General features: G+C 35.3%; 1 long non-coding RNA gene across 1 annotated transcript; it reads left to right on the top strand.

The window, feature by feature from the left end:
- The first annotated feature begins 3,668 nt into the window (after window positions 1-3,668).
- Window positions 3,669-6,010, top strand: LOC142181575 (uncharacterized). Its single transcript, XR_012710230.1, has 2 exons — window positions 3,669-4,383; window positions 5,912-6,010. It is a non-coding gene; the product is annotated as an uncharacterized LOC142181575 (long non-coding RNA).
- Window positions 6,011-12,110: the final 6,100 nt, after the last annotated feature.

The raw sequence follows: 12,110 nt of genomic DNA, 5'->3' as shown, positions 1-12,110 counted from the left end.
GAGAACAACCAACAATAAAAACAACAAGAAAGACAAAGACACAACGTGTAGTAAGAAAGATATAGTAGTAAGAATACTATTAATACTGCTAATAAGAATGACACATAACAAAATTTGGGAACAAGAAAATACAAGAATATTACTATTACTACTGGTAAGACTGAGGAACTCTCAACTACCTATCAACATTGAACCTTAATTCTCGATCTCCGCACCTCTTCCAGTACTTCTTTGGACTACTTCTACCCTTCCTCAAATTCATCATGGTCAACTTCAACCTCTCACACCTTCTTATCGGAACATCCGTCTCTCCTCATCACGTGTCGGAACCATCTCAGCCTCGATTATGCAGTTTGTCTTCCACGTGGGCAACTTCCACCCTAATCTTATTTTTCCTAGTATGCCCACACATCCACGTGTCGGAACCATCTCATCAAATACCTTGCTACTTTCATCATTTGAATGAGATTTTTTGACTGGCTAACACTCTGCTCCATACAACATAGTTAGTCTAACTACCACTCTATAGAACTTACCTTTAATTTCTAGTGACACATTCTTATCACACAAGACACCGGAAGTGCGAGCCTCTATTTCATCCATCCTGCTCCCTAATTCATTGGATAACATACCTAAGATATTTGAAACTATACTTGTCGGGGATGACTTGTGTATCAATCTTCACGTCCATTTCGGCTTCATGCATCTCATCATTGAACTAACACTCCAAATATTCTGTTTTCGTCCTACTAAGCTTGAAACCTTTAGACTATAGGGTCTGTCTCGTCAATCAGCATTATGTCATCTGCAAATAATATACACCATGACACCTCCCCATGGATGTGTTGCGTCATCACATCCATCGCCAAAGCGAATAAAAATGGGCTAAGAGTTGATCCTTGATGTTTATTACTGGAAAATATTTTGGGTCTCCTCCCACAGTCCTTACCCGAGTTTTAGCACCATCGTACATATCACCCTAGTGTATGCTACTACAATACCGCTAACTTCCAAACATCTCCATAGAACCTCCCTCGGGACTTTGTCGTGGCTTTTCCTAAATCAATGAACACCATATGCAAATCCTACATCCTCTCCCTGTAATGCTCCACAAATCTCCTCACAAGATGAATGGATTCTGTAGTCGACCGCCCCGGCTTGATATAAACACACTTCTCCTCACCCTCCTCTCCACCACCCTCTCCCAAACATTCATAGTGTGACTCAGCAGCTTGATACCCCTATAGTTGTTGCGCTTATGCATATCACCTTTATTCTTGTACAACAGAATCATCAAACTCCACATCCATTCATCGGGCATCTTCTTCGTCCTAAAAATAACGTTAAACAATCTAGTAATTCACTCCTAACTTGCCTGGCATGCGTCCTTCCAAATTTTCACCGGATCTCGTCTGGCCCAGTCGCTTTACCCCTGCTTATCTTCCGCATTACCCCGTCAACCTCCTCAATCTTAATACGCCTACAAAACCAAAAATTATGTTGTCTCTCTGAGTTCTCCAACTCACCAAGCACGATGTTCCTATCCCCATCCTTGTTCTAGAGTTTATGGAAGTAAGTCTGCTACATGTTGCGACCAATTTTAGCCCTTATTTTTCCTAATTACTTTTTTTATGCTTCATCATCCATAATAATTTACTAAATATATTTAGCTTATTTTAAATTAATTATCCAAAATATTTATTGCATTTCTATATATTTTTAGTTATTAACTTTAAAATTATTTTCTCTATTTTTATAAATTATTAATTTTATATTTTAAAATAATATAATATATTTTATTATGTTATAAATAATTATCTAATGAAGGATGTCCATAAATCATAAAGGAGTACCCACTACTCTTCTACATTATCTCCATAACTTCCACTACTCCAATACTTATGGAGTTATGGTTGTAACTCTCATACTTCTATAACCTCCCCATGATCTTCCTCCATGATGTCAACTGTTTAATGTCATATTTATGGTATTCTTTTGTATACCTCTATGTAATACTATAAATAGAGGATGCGAAGTAATATTGTACACACTTGAAAAACACTTGAATACATGGAGGAAATAAGAATATCTCTTCTCTTTCTCTCTATATCTCTTAGCTTGTTTTTCCTTGTTTTATATTGTTACTTTGAGCTAAGTTTCTTAACATGTTAACAACATGAATTGCTATATTCTTCTAATACTTCCTAAAAGAAGTGAAAACCTTCCATGGAAGCTACAATTGCTTTTGCTGCTTTGCCAAGTGATAAGTTGGCATTTCATGTCGTTGGCATGTGTTGTGCACTATCCTTATACCACAATTCTGTGGCTATCAAACAAAATAAAAATAGAAGTCTAACAATTGATGGAAGCCAATCGACTGAATGCTAATTAAAGATACAGTTACATTCTTCTAACTCATTCATATTTTATCTTATACTCATCTCAAATTTATCTATTTTCCATGATAATTTTTCTGCCAAGTGGTATCTACACTATTTATTTTACATTAGACTGCAGTGTAAACTGTTGACTTATGTTTGTATTCTACTGCATCCATTTTTTTGATTTGCCTATGTGTATACGTCTGTCTGGGCAGACACTTTTTGAGAATTGATGGAAACTATCCAGCGATGCATGGCATTAGAATTAGAAATCTGATTTCCATAAAAAAAGAAAGAAAAAATTAACAGTGTTATAGATTAAATACAAGTAAGTTACGTTGCTAATGTTGTCAAAGACTCGCCATGTTTAAAGGCTCGGAGATGACTCTAGTATATTTTGGCATATTTTATTATTAATTGAGGGTAAGACGGTGGGTTCAAGTCCCACCACAACATGAGGGTAAGACATCGGATTCAAGTCCTAGTGCTCCATGATGATAAGAGTTGGGTTTGAGTCCCAACTTATTATGGCGTAACATGCCTTTATATGGATAAGACATTAGTTTGAGTCCTACCGCACCATAATAATAATACGTTAATGATTGAGGCAAACAATGTGCTTTTGATGAAAAATTATGAAGCCCGTCCTACTTGATATGCTTCATTCAGTGAAGCGAATATGGTAACTGTAAGCACGTGATTTTTGCCCAATATGAGAATTACTCCCAAAAAATTCAAAAATAAAATGATTTTTCTTTGGTGTGCAATTTTTGTGATATTTTGAGAAATTATTTGTATTTGTCTGTGCTTGTTTATTCGCTAAATTAATAAAAAATACAAAAATATGTCGCATTTTGCATATAGGATTTAATTCTACAATTGTTAGTAATTAAATTTGTTTTACAAAAATTAAAAATTACAAAAATAGGCATCGTTTGCATTTTTAGCATTTAATGTCCAAATATGCAATTTTATGCTTAATTAATACTTAATTGTGCGTTAATTGTTATTGGGAGTTAATTTGCGCTTTTATAACTTAATTTAGTTCTTAATAATAGTTTAAGTATTTTTATAATTTAGTTTTAGAAAAAATAAAAGAAGAAAAGAGAGCGAAAATATAAAGAAAGTCGGAATTAGGCCTCTTCTTCAATTTCAAGCCATAGGCCCAAAAAATGGCCCAATCTTCCCTACGACCCAGTCCATTTCGAACTGGGTCGACCAGTCCATAACCCAACTCCCCCTCTTCATTTTCATTTTTTCATTTTTACAAAACAAAAACAAAACAAAACAAAAGACAAAAACCAAAAACCCTAAAAAACCTAAAAAACACATCCGCCCCCCCTCCCTTTGCTTCTTCTTCTCCAAGCTTTCCTCACACCCCATCCATGGCTGCCTCCCATAGCTTCGCCTGTCGTCCCCAGTTGCGACCATGCCGTCCCCAGCTCCACCATAACACCATCGTTGTTTTGGCTTCATCATCTTCGTCGAGCTCTAACCATCGTTGCCTTTGCTTCATCGTCTTCGTTATGGTGTAACCCACGTTGCTGCTGCTTCTTCCTCACTTCATGCTGCTGCTATATCTGCTTTCATCTTCCCCGTCGCCACTGCTTCGTCGTCGACCAAGAAGACCACGCTGCTGCTTCTCCGTCGCAGCTGCTGCCCGCATCCGCCATTGACGCAGCCATTTTTGCTCCCCGCTGCTTCTGCTTCAGCCTTCTTCTACTGCTACTCGTCGAAGCTCCTGCTGCTCGTCGAAGCTCCAGCTGCTTTCCTCTTCGCTGCATCCCAAACAAACCCCATCGATGCCTTTTGCTCCATTATCTCCATAGCAGCTGACGAGTCCGAAAACCATCTCGTTTGTTTTCGAGACTCAAATCATCTCGTTCGGTCCAATCCGAAAACTTACTGCTTCATGTCCAATCGAGTTCAAGCTTCATTCGAGCTTTGGTCGAGGTTTGGACAGATTTGTTTACAATCGAAGTTCGTCGTTGATTCATTTCCGGTTAGTTGGTTTTTGAATCTCATTTATTGTCCGTAATATTTTTGTTTGGTATTTTCGGATCCAAAATAAAGAAGTGATTTAATTCTTGTTTGATTTGTTCGTCGTTGAAATAATTTTCTAGTTTGTTCATGTTGTTTGTTAAATTAATTTTCAGATTTCAAAATAGAAGTTTAATTAGTTGTTTTCATATTCATTTCATGTTTGTATTATTATTTAAGTAAGTATTTGTTAGTTTGATGTTTGTTAGATTCAAATTGAAATTTAATTAACTATTTCTTCAATTTGTTTCATGTGTTATGCATTTTTCAGAAAATATTAATGTTGCTTGAATCGTTAGAATCCGTCATGTTTGTTGCTTAAAATAGATTCATTCATGTTCATACTTTGTTTGGATGATCTTGAATCCGAATTTTGTATAGTTTGATTTCTTGTTTACCATTTATGATTATTTCTTGAATTGTTCTCATAATCTTATTTAAAGTTTAATATAAGAATTGTTTGTTGTAATGTTGTTAGAGTTGATTTTAAGTTCAATATGATTGAATTTAGAAATCTTCATACTTTGTTTGTTGTTGTTGTTGTTGAATCCGAAAATAGGATTGTTTGTTGCTAAAATATTGTTCAATCAAATTTTAGTTGTTCTTTGTTGTTCAATTTGTGTTCATGTGATTTGTTGTTGAAATGTTGTTAAAATCGTGTTCATGTGATATTGTTGTTATGATGTTCATCCGTGTTCATATTGTTGTTTGAACATTGTTAGAAATTGATCATATTGTCTATATTTTGGTTAAGTTTGATTAATTGATGTGTTATAGCTGATGGGTAGTTTGGTAAATTTGTAGTACGTTCAGGGGTAGTTTGGTAATTTCAGTAAGGTCGTGAGGGGTAGTTTAGGAATTGTACATTTTGTAATTATTTATTTGAAGCATGGGGGACAAAATGAAATGGGGTGGGTTGTGATATGATTATTTAATATAAAGGGGGGACAAGATTTAATTTAAAGGGGAATCTTGCATTATTTTAAATGAAGCATGGGGGACAAAATATAATGGGGTGGTGTGATATGTTTATTTAATGTAATGGGGATGAGTGGAAAGATAATGAGTTGGGTAGAGAAAAAGTATTGATTTAATTGATTAAAGGATTTATGGGATGAGATTATATATATGTGAAGTCTTGAACACAAGACATAAGATACAGAGAGAGAACAGAAATAGAGAGAGATACGAAAAAAAATACACACACAGATAGAGAGAAAAAAAACGGACAGAGAATAGAAGAGAGAAAAATTCTGAAAAATATTTAAGCTTTCAAAATAAAATAAAACTAAAAAAAATCTACTGCTTTCTTTCTTTGTTTGAAATTAGTATTAATGGTTGTTGTTTCATTTAAAGCTTAAAGCTTTTGTTTTTGGGATTACTACTCCACCGGTCTGTTACTGGGTTGTTACTGCTGCTGGACTGTTGTTGCTGTATTGTTATTACTGTCGCTGATTCTCATCATCATTTTCTTTTGCTTCCGATATCAGGTACACAACTGAAAGCTGGTTATTGTAATCCGAATATGAAGCATGAATACGAAAAAATAAATAGTTGAAATTTTGAATTAGTTTTAATTATATTCTGAATTTTATTTGTATGTATAATTTATTTAGTTTGCAAAAAAAATCAGAATCGTGTAGCTATTTAATACATATAGTGGAATATCCGACGATAGCTTAACGATTGAACTACCTATATATTGCCAAAAATAAATAAATGGTGTAGTAACTTCGTCAAGTAAAAATCAAACGAATAGGCCATCTAGTAAGAATTTGGTAGAAATATTGTTTAGTTAAATAATATTGGTTAAGTTCAGCATGTAAATGGTCTAGGATTAAAATTAGATTGCTATTTTTTAATTTGACAAATTGAGAACATGCCTAGTATAATGTAACTAGGTAATAACATGTAAATAAATTAAGACATTTTCTCTTTATTTTGTAAAGAAAAATTTCAACAGAAAATGTAGGCATTTTAGGACTATTTTTTTTTAATAAAATGAGATGAGCCTCGCCCAATAAAACACACTAATTGCGGGGCCCTCAATAACTGTTTAATTGATTACTTAGACTTCGGATGGGCCGTTTAACAAATTTCACGGCCTTCCCCAAAGTAAATAAAACGCTAATTGCTTTAGGCGCGGTATAATAATAATTCCATTCTTAAACATGGGTACGCATTTATGCGACCCAAACTAATTTGCATAATTAGGGATGCGTTCGCGTGACTTGATTATACTCCTAAAGGCATTTCGGATTATGCGTTCGCGCAACTTCGAGCAAATTTTTATTAAAAAGGGGTTCTTCGGAGAATATCAAATTAATTTCATATAACCTGAGATGTGCAGTTCACTATTTAATCATACAAGAGCGACAGACGTTCTTAATTTTATTTTAAGCACAATTTCGAACTTAAGTCTATTTTTATAAATAAATAAAAATTTCGAAAAAAATAAATAAATTATATTATCAATATCATTGTGTATACGTACGCGTAACACGATTTTTCACGTTAAAAAATAAATAAAACGGATACACGTATGCGTGATTCGATTCGAAGAAGGGTCCTTAATTACAAGCAGTCTAAATAGAAGCGGTAACAATAAAATTGGGCAATAAATATGCATTTAATAAATCAAAGTCAAATATAATAACAGTTAAGCGACCGTGCTAGAACCACGGAATTCGGAAATGCCTAGCACCTTCTTCCGGATTAACAGAATTCCTTATTCAGGATTTCTGGTTCGCAGAATAACAAACAGAGTCATATTCTCCTCGATTCAGGGATTAAAAAATTGGTGACTTGGAACGCCTTAAAATTCCCAGGTGGCGACTCTGAAACAAAACAAATAAATCCCGTTTCGACTGTCCTTTAATTGGAAAAACTCCCACGCACCCTCGCGGGGCGGAAAAAGGAGGTGTGACAGCTCTGGCGACTCTGCTGGGGACAAAACCCAGAACCACTGGTTCAGGGTTCAAGAATTCGAGCTTAAAATAACTGTTATAGTTGGCTTTATTTTTTATATGATTTTTACATGATATATGCCTAATGTGCTAAATGATGCTTTTACCGCTTTAATATTATCTGAATTGTGTATATAAAACTGCTACGAAACCCTTCTTCTTTCTGAGTCTTCTGAATTTATGGTGTACACGTGCGCGTGGCCCACCTTTCTGTTAGAAGTCATACCAAATAAGACGAAGTTGGGACAAGTAACTAGGCCGGGCAGACTTTCGTGCTCCCGGCACGTTGCCCCCATTTCGGCTCAAGCTGTCCACTTGGGTGAGCCAGGGCTAGAACAATATGCCTCAGGTTTTTTTCACTTAGAATAACTCAGCTTCATGCCGGATCCCTAGTAGGAGCGATTGTTTGCATCACGTGCATTTGACTTTGGAGACTCAACACAGGGGTTGAGTCTGTCTAGGACAGGTGTACCAAAAAAAATGACCATCCTGATGCATCTTACTTGCTGCTACTTGTGCATTTATTTGATCGGGATTGTGTGTTGACTGACTTTTGAATATCATGAATAATATTTTAAAATTGAAAAAAAGAAATAGCGGTTAGGGAATTGACTGTTTATTTTTGAAAAAAAAACCAATGCCCAAATACTGTCAAAACTCTGCCGAAATTTTGAGAAAATGAAAAAAAAATGTCTTATTAGTTTGTTTTATTAAAACCAAAGAAAAAGTAGAAAGAAAAAAAAAATCGTTGTTTTGTCTTATTTTTCAAAAAAATAAAATATATATATATATATATAAAGGAAAAAAAAATATATATATATATAAAGGAAAATAGTTTGTCTTCCCCTGAAAATGACAATGAAAAAGAGTCTTACTTTTAAAATAGTTTTTTTATTCGTTTCTGAAAAATTCAAAATAATAAAATAAAAAGAGTCGCGTTGAAAGTGGTTTTATTATTTGTTGCAAATATATATATATATATATATATATATATATAAATCCAAAAAGTTTTTCTTTATTTCCAAAAATGTATATATATCTTTATTTGTTGCAAAAATATTTGTCCTGCCAAAAAGTCTAGAAAAGTTTTTTTAGACTCCCAATTTTCAAAACAAAAAATCCAAAAATATTTTCCATTATTGACTTCTTTAAGAAAGTCTTTTTAATTATTAAAAATATATATATATATATATAATAAAATAAAACAAATTCGAAAATATTTTCCTTCTTCTTTAAAAATTGAAAAGAAAATTCAAAATTCAAAAAAAAAAATTTTTTTTAGAAAGCATTTCATTTATTAAAGGTAAAATTCCAAAAAAATATTTTCTTTCTTCTTAGAATAAGAAATTATTAAAGGTAAAATTCCAAAAAATATTTTCTTTCTTCTTGGAATAAGAAAAAACAAAAAAAAAAATCTTCCTTTTACTTTTGAAATTCTCAAAGTTCAAATCAAAAGAAAAGGAATTCTTAGAAGTCTTTCTTTCAAAAAGAAAATCAATCAAAAATTCAAAAAAAATATATATACTTCATTTCTTCTTTCAAAGCAGTTCTTTTACAAATTTAAAATAATAATAATAATTTAAAATTAGTTTACTTACTTTATTCATGACCTGCCCGAACTACGCGGGTTTGATTCTCACCGGATGTGAGATACGTAGGCAACCCTCATCGGGTCCAACCCCCTTTTTTGCTAAAATAGCCAAAAACCAATAAATAAAATTTAAAAAAAAAATGTCAAAATTTTAATTTTGTCATAAAGAAATCGGGCGGTGTCCAACTTCCCCTTTTGCTAAAAAATAATAGCCAAAAAAAATATATTATGTCAAATTTTAATTTTGACATAAAGAAGTCGGGTGACGCTGTTTTGTCAAGACACAGCCGAATGTTCCCGAAAGGGACGCCGGAAGGCTGACTTTGCATAAACAGCCACCTTTGGGTCATTTTTTAAGATTTGGTCCAGTTGACCCACACATCCTTATAAATCTTCGTCCCCGAGGCGCTGAAGGGCCGTGTTGCAACACCTGGTTTTTATTGTAATTTGAAAAAAAAAACAAAGAGTCAACGGTCAGGTGAATACCGTTTAGATTTTTGGTCAAAATAAGCCGAGTCAGCTTCGGCCGCGTCTTAAACCGTTCTTGCCGAAATAGCCTCAGAGTATCTTTCAGTTGTCGCAAGGTTATTTTCGTAAAAGAATGGACAAGTTCGTAAAGTGTCAAAATAATCCTCCCCAGCCTCAAAATTCATGTGAGATTTGGAAGGGGCCACATTTGCAAAAATAACCGTTTGGTTGCATTTGTCAAACGGAGAAAGGAAGCTGGCCATTTGTTTTTGGAGTTTGTAAATCTTTTGATTAAAATATGTGGGTTGTTTGATATTCGAGTTTGTAGGTCTTCTTCAAACCTTTGAAACCCAATATGAAAATTGAAAAAAATGATTAGTATTGTTCATCTTTTATTGGTCCGAACTACGCAAGGTCTGATTCATGCGGGGTCATGATACGTAGGCAATCTCCATAAGATTCGACCACAACAAAAAAGAATTTGAAAAAAAAAATTGAAAAAAAAAGAAGTAAAAAGATGTTGCTAGTAATAAGAACCGACCGAGTCCATTCTAACATGTTTTGTTTTGAATTGTGAAGAAAGTTGAGTTGGTCGGTTTGTTGAGAGGGTTCAACAAGAGTCTACTGTGCCGGAAAAAATAGAATACTGAAACAGCAAATGACCAGAGGGTGTCAAGCACGGGCCAGTGGGCAAGGACAGCCTCGTCATGAGTCACAATTTGCGACACAACAAGAGCAGTACCACTCTCCTAAGTACCACCCGTACTCGTTTGATCTTCCTGCAAAGATTGAAGAGCCTGCCCGAAAGATGGTACAAGAAGAAATGACCCAAAGAGTGAAAAACTTAGAACAATGGTTGAAAAACAGGCAAGGGTTGTCTGGTCAAAAGAGTGTTGCCTTCAAAGATCTATGTATGTTCCCCGATGTCCACTTGCCGCCTGGTTTCAAGACTCCCAAATTTGAAAAGTACAATGGACATGGAGATCCTATTGCCCACCTGAAAAGGTATTGCAATCAACTGAGAGGTGCGGGAAGAAATGAAGAATTGTTGACGGCTTATTTTGTGGAAAGCCTTACGGGAGTAGCTTCCGAATGGTTTATGGATCAAGACACGTCTCGCTGGTATGTCTGGGACGACATGGCACAATCATTTGTCAAACAGTTCCAATACAGCGTCGACATTGCCCCAGACCGCATTTCCCTTTCAAACCTGAAAAAGAAACCAAGTGAAAGTTTCAGGGAATATGCCATTAAATGGAGAGAGCAAGCAGCTCGAGTTAAGCCACCCATGGATGACCACGAGCTAATAACTATCTTCCTTCAAGCGCAAGAGCCAGATTACTTTTAGAACATGATGTCCGCAGTTGGCAAATCCTTCTCGGAAGCAATCAAAATGGGAGAAATAATAGAGAACGGTCTTAAGACAGGAAAAATTATAAGTCAAGCAGTTTTAAAGCTGCAACTCACGCTGTCCGGGTTGAGTCTGATAATTTTTGCGACACAAATGAGAAGACTGAAGAAATCATGATGACATCAGGGTCAAGAAGAGGTCCTAGGAGAACATCTCGAAGGTATGAACAGCCTCCTAAAGTTATCTATGAATCCCCTGAGCAAGATTATCCCCCTCAGAACCCACAACACTCTATTGTTCCACCTCAGTATGTTGCCCGGCCACCAAAACGCCCCAGAAGGCGAGCACGAGCATCACAAAATCTCCAGAAGCCTCCACATAGCTTTCAGGTGCCCTATAACCCATATCCAAGCCAGAAGTATAAAGGGGAACGAAGGTTGAAAGATAATTTTACACCAATAGGAGAGTCCTATGAAAGCTTATTTGAGAGGTTAAAGCATCACGACATGATTGCATCTATTCCTCCAAATCATCTGGACACACGTGCAAGAAGCTTTGACCCTTCTAAAAGGTGTGAATACCATTCCAATGCCCAGGGGCACAATGTTGAAAGTTGTCGGGATTTGAAAAAAGAAATAGAAAGGATGATCCAGGAAAATCTGATTGTGATCCAAGGTAATGACACCCAGAATATCGCGCAGAATCCTTTACCTGCACATCATGATGCACACTTTATGGGGAGGATGCCTGGTAACATGGGATTTTAGAGTCATCCCGGAAAGCCACTAACTGATGATAATGATATCGAAGTTGGAAATGGTCTGGACAATACTGCAAAGCTCAGTGGCTAAAGATGCCAACTTTGATAAAATGGGAGGACGCTCCGTTCCTTGGTTAGCAAGAGAGAAGCTTGTGGTGGCTTATTTTGTTGTCATTTCTGTTGTCCGGATTATTCTTAGGGTTGTAATCCGAATATTGTCTTGTGTCAAACCTTCTTATCTTTCCATTTTGTCATATCAGTTTGTTTAAGTTTTGTCAAGGCTGTGTTAGGATTTTATTCTGCTTGTTTTGTTTGTTTTATTATTCAAACCATTTCGCCAGTAGTCTAATACAAAAGCCGGTCTTTTATTATTTCCAGTTTTCTTTTGATTAGTCCTTTTATCATTTTTATTCAAGCGCCGATTCTAGTGACATGACATGCGCACACAGTTTGGGCCTAGTCTTAAAAGTTAATCATAAAACCCTGGGAAGGTGATCAAAGCATTTAAAGGAAATAAGAACGGTGTGAGATTATTTGAAGCCCGAGTCATGTG

The sequence above is a fragment of the Nicotiana tabacum genome, chromosome 6 (assembly GCF_000715075.1).
Source record: "Nicotiana tabacum cultivar K326 chromosome 6, ASM71507v2, whole genome shotgun sequence".
NCBI lineage: Eukaryota > Viridiplantae > Streptophyta > Magnoliopsida > Solanales > Solanaceae > Nicotiana > Nicotiana tabacum.
This window is presented reverse-complemented; position numbering and strand designations above follow the sequence as displayed.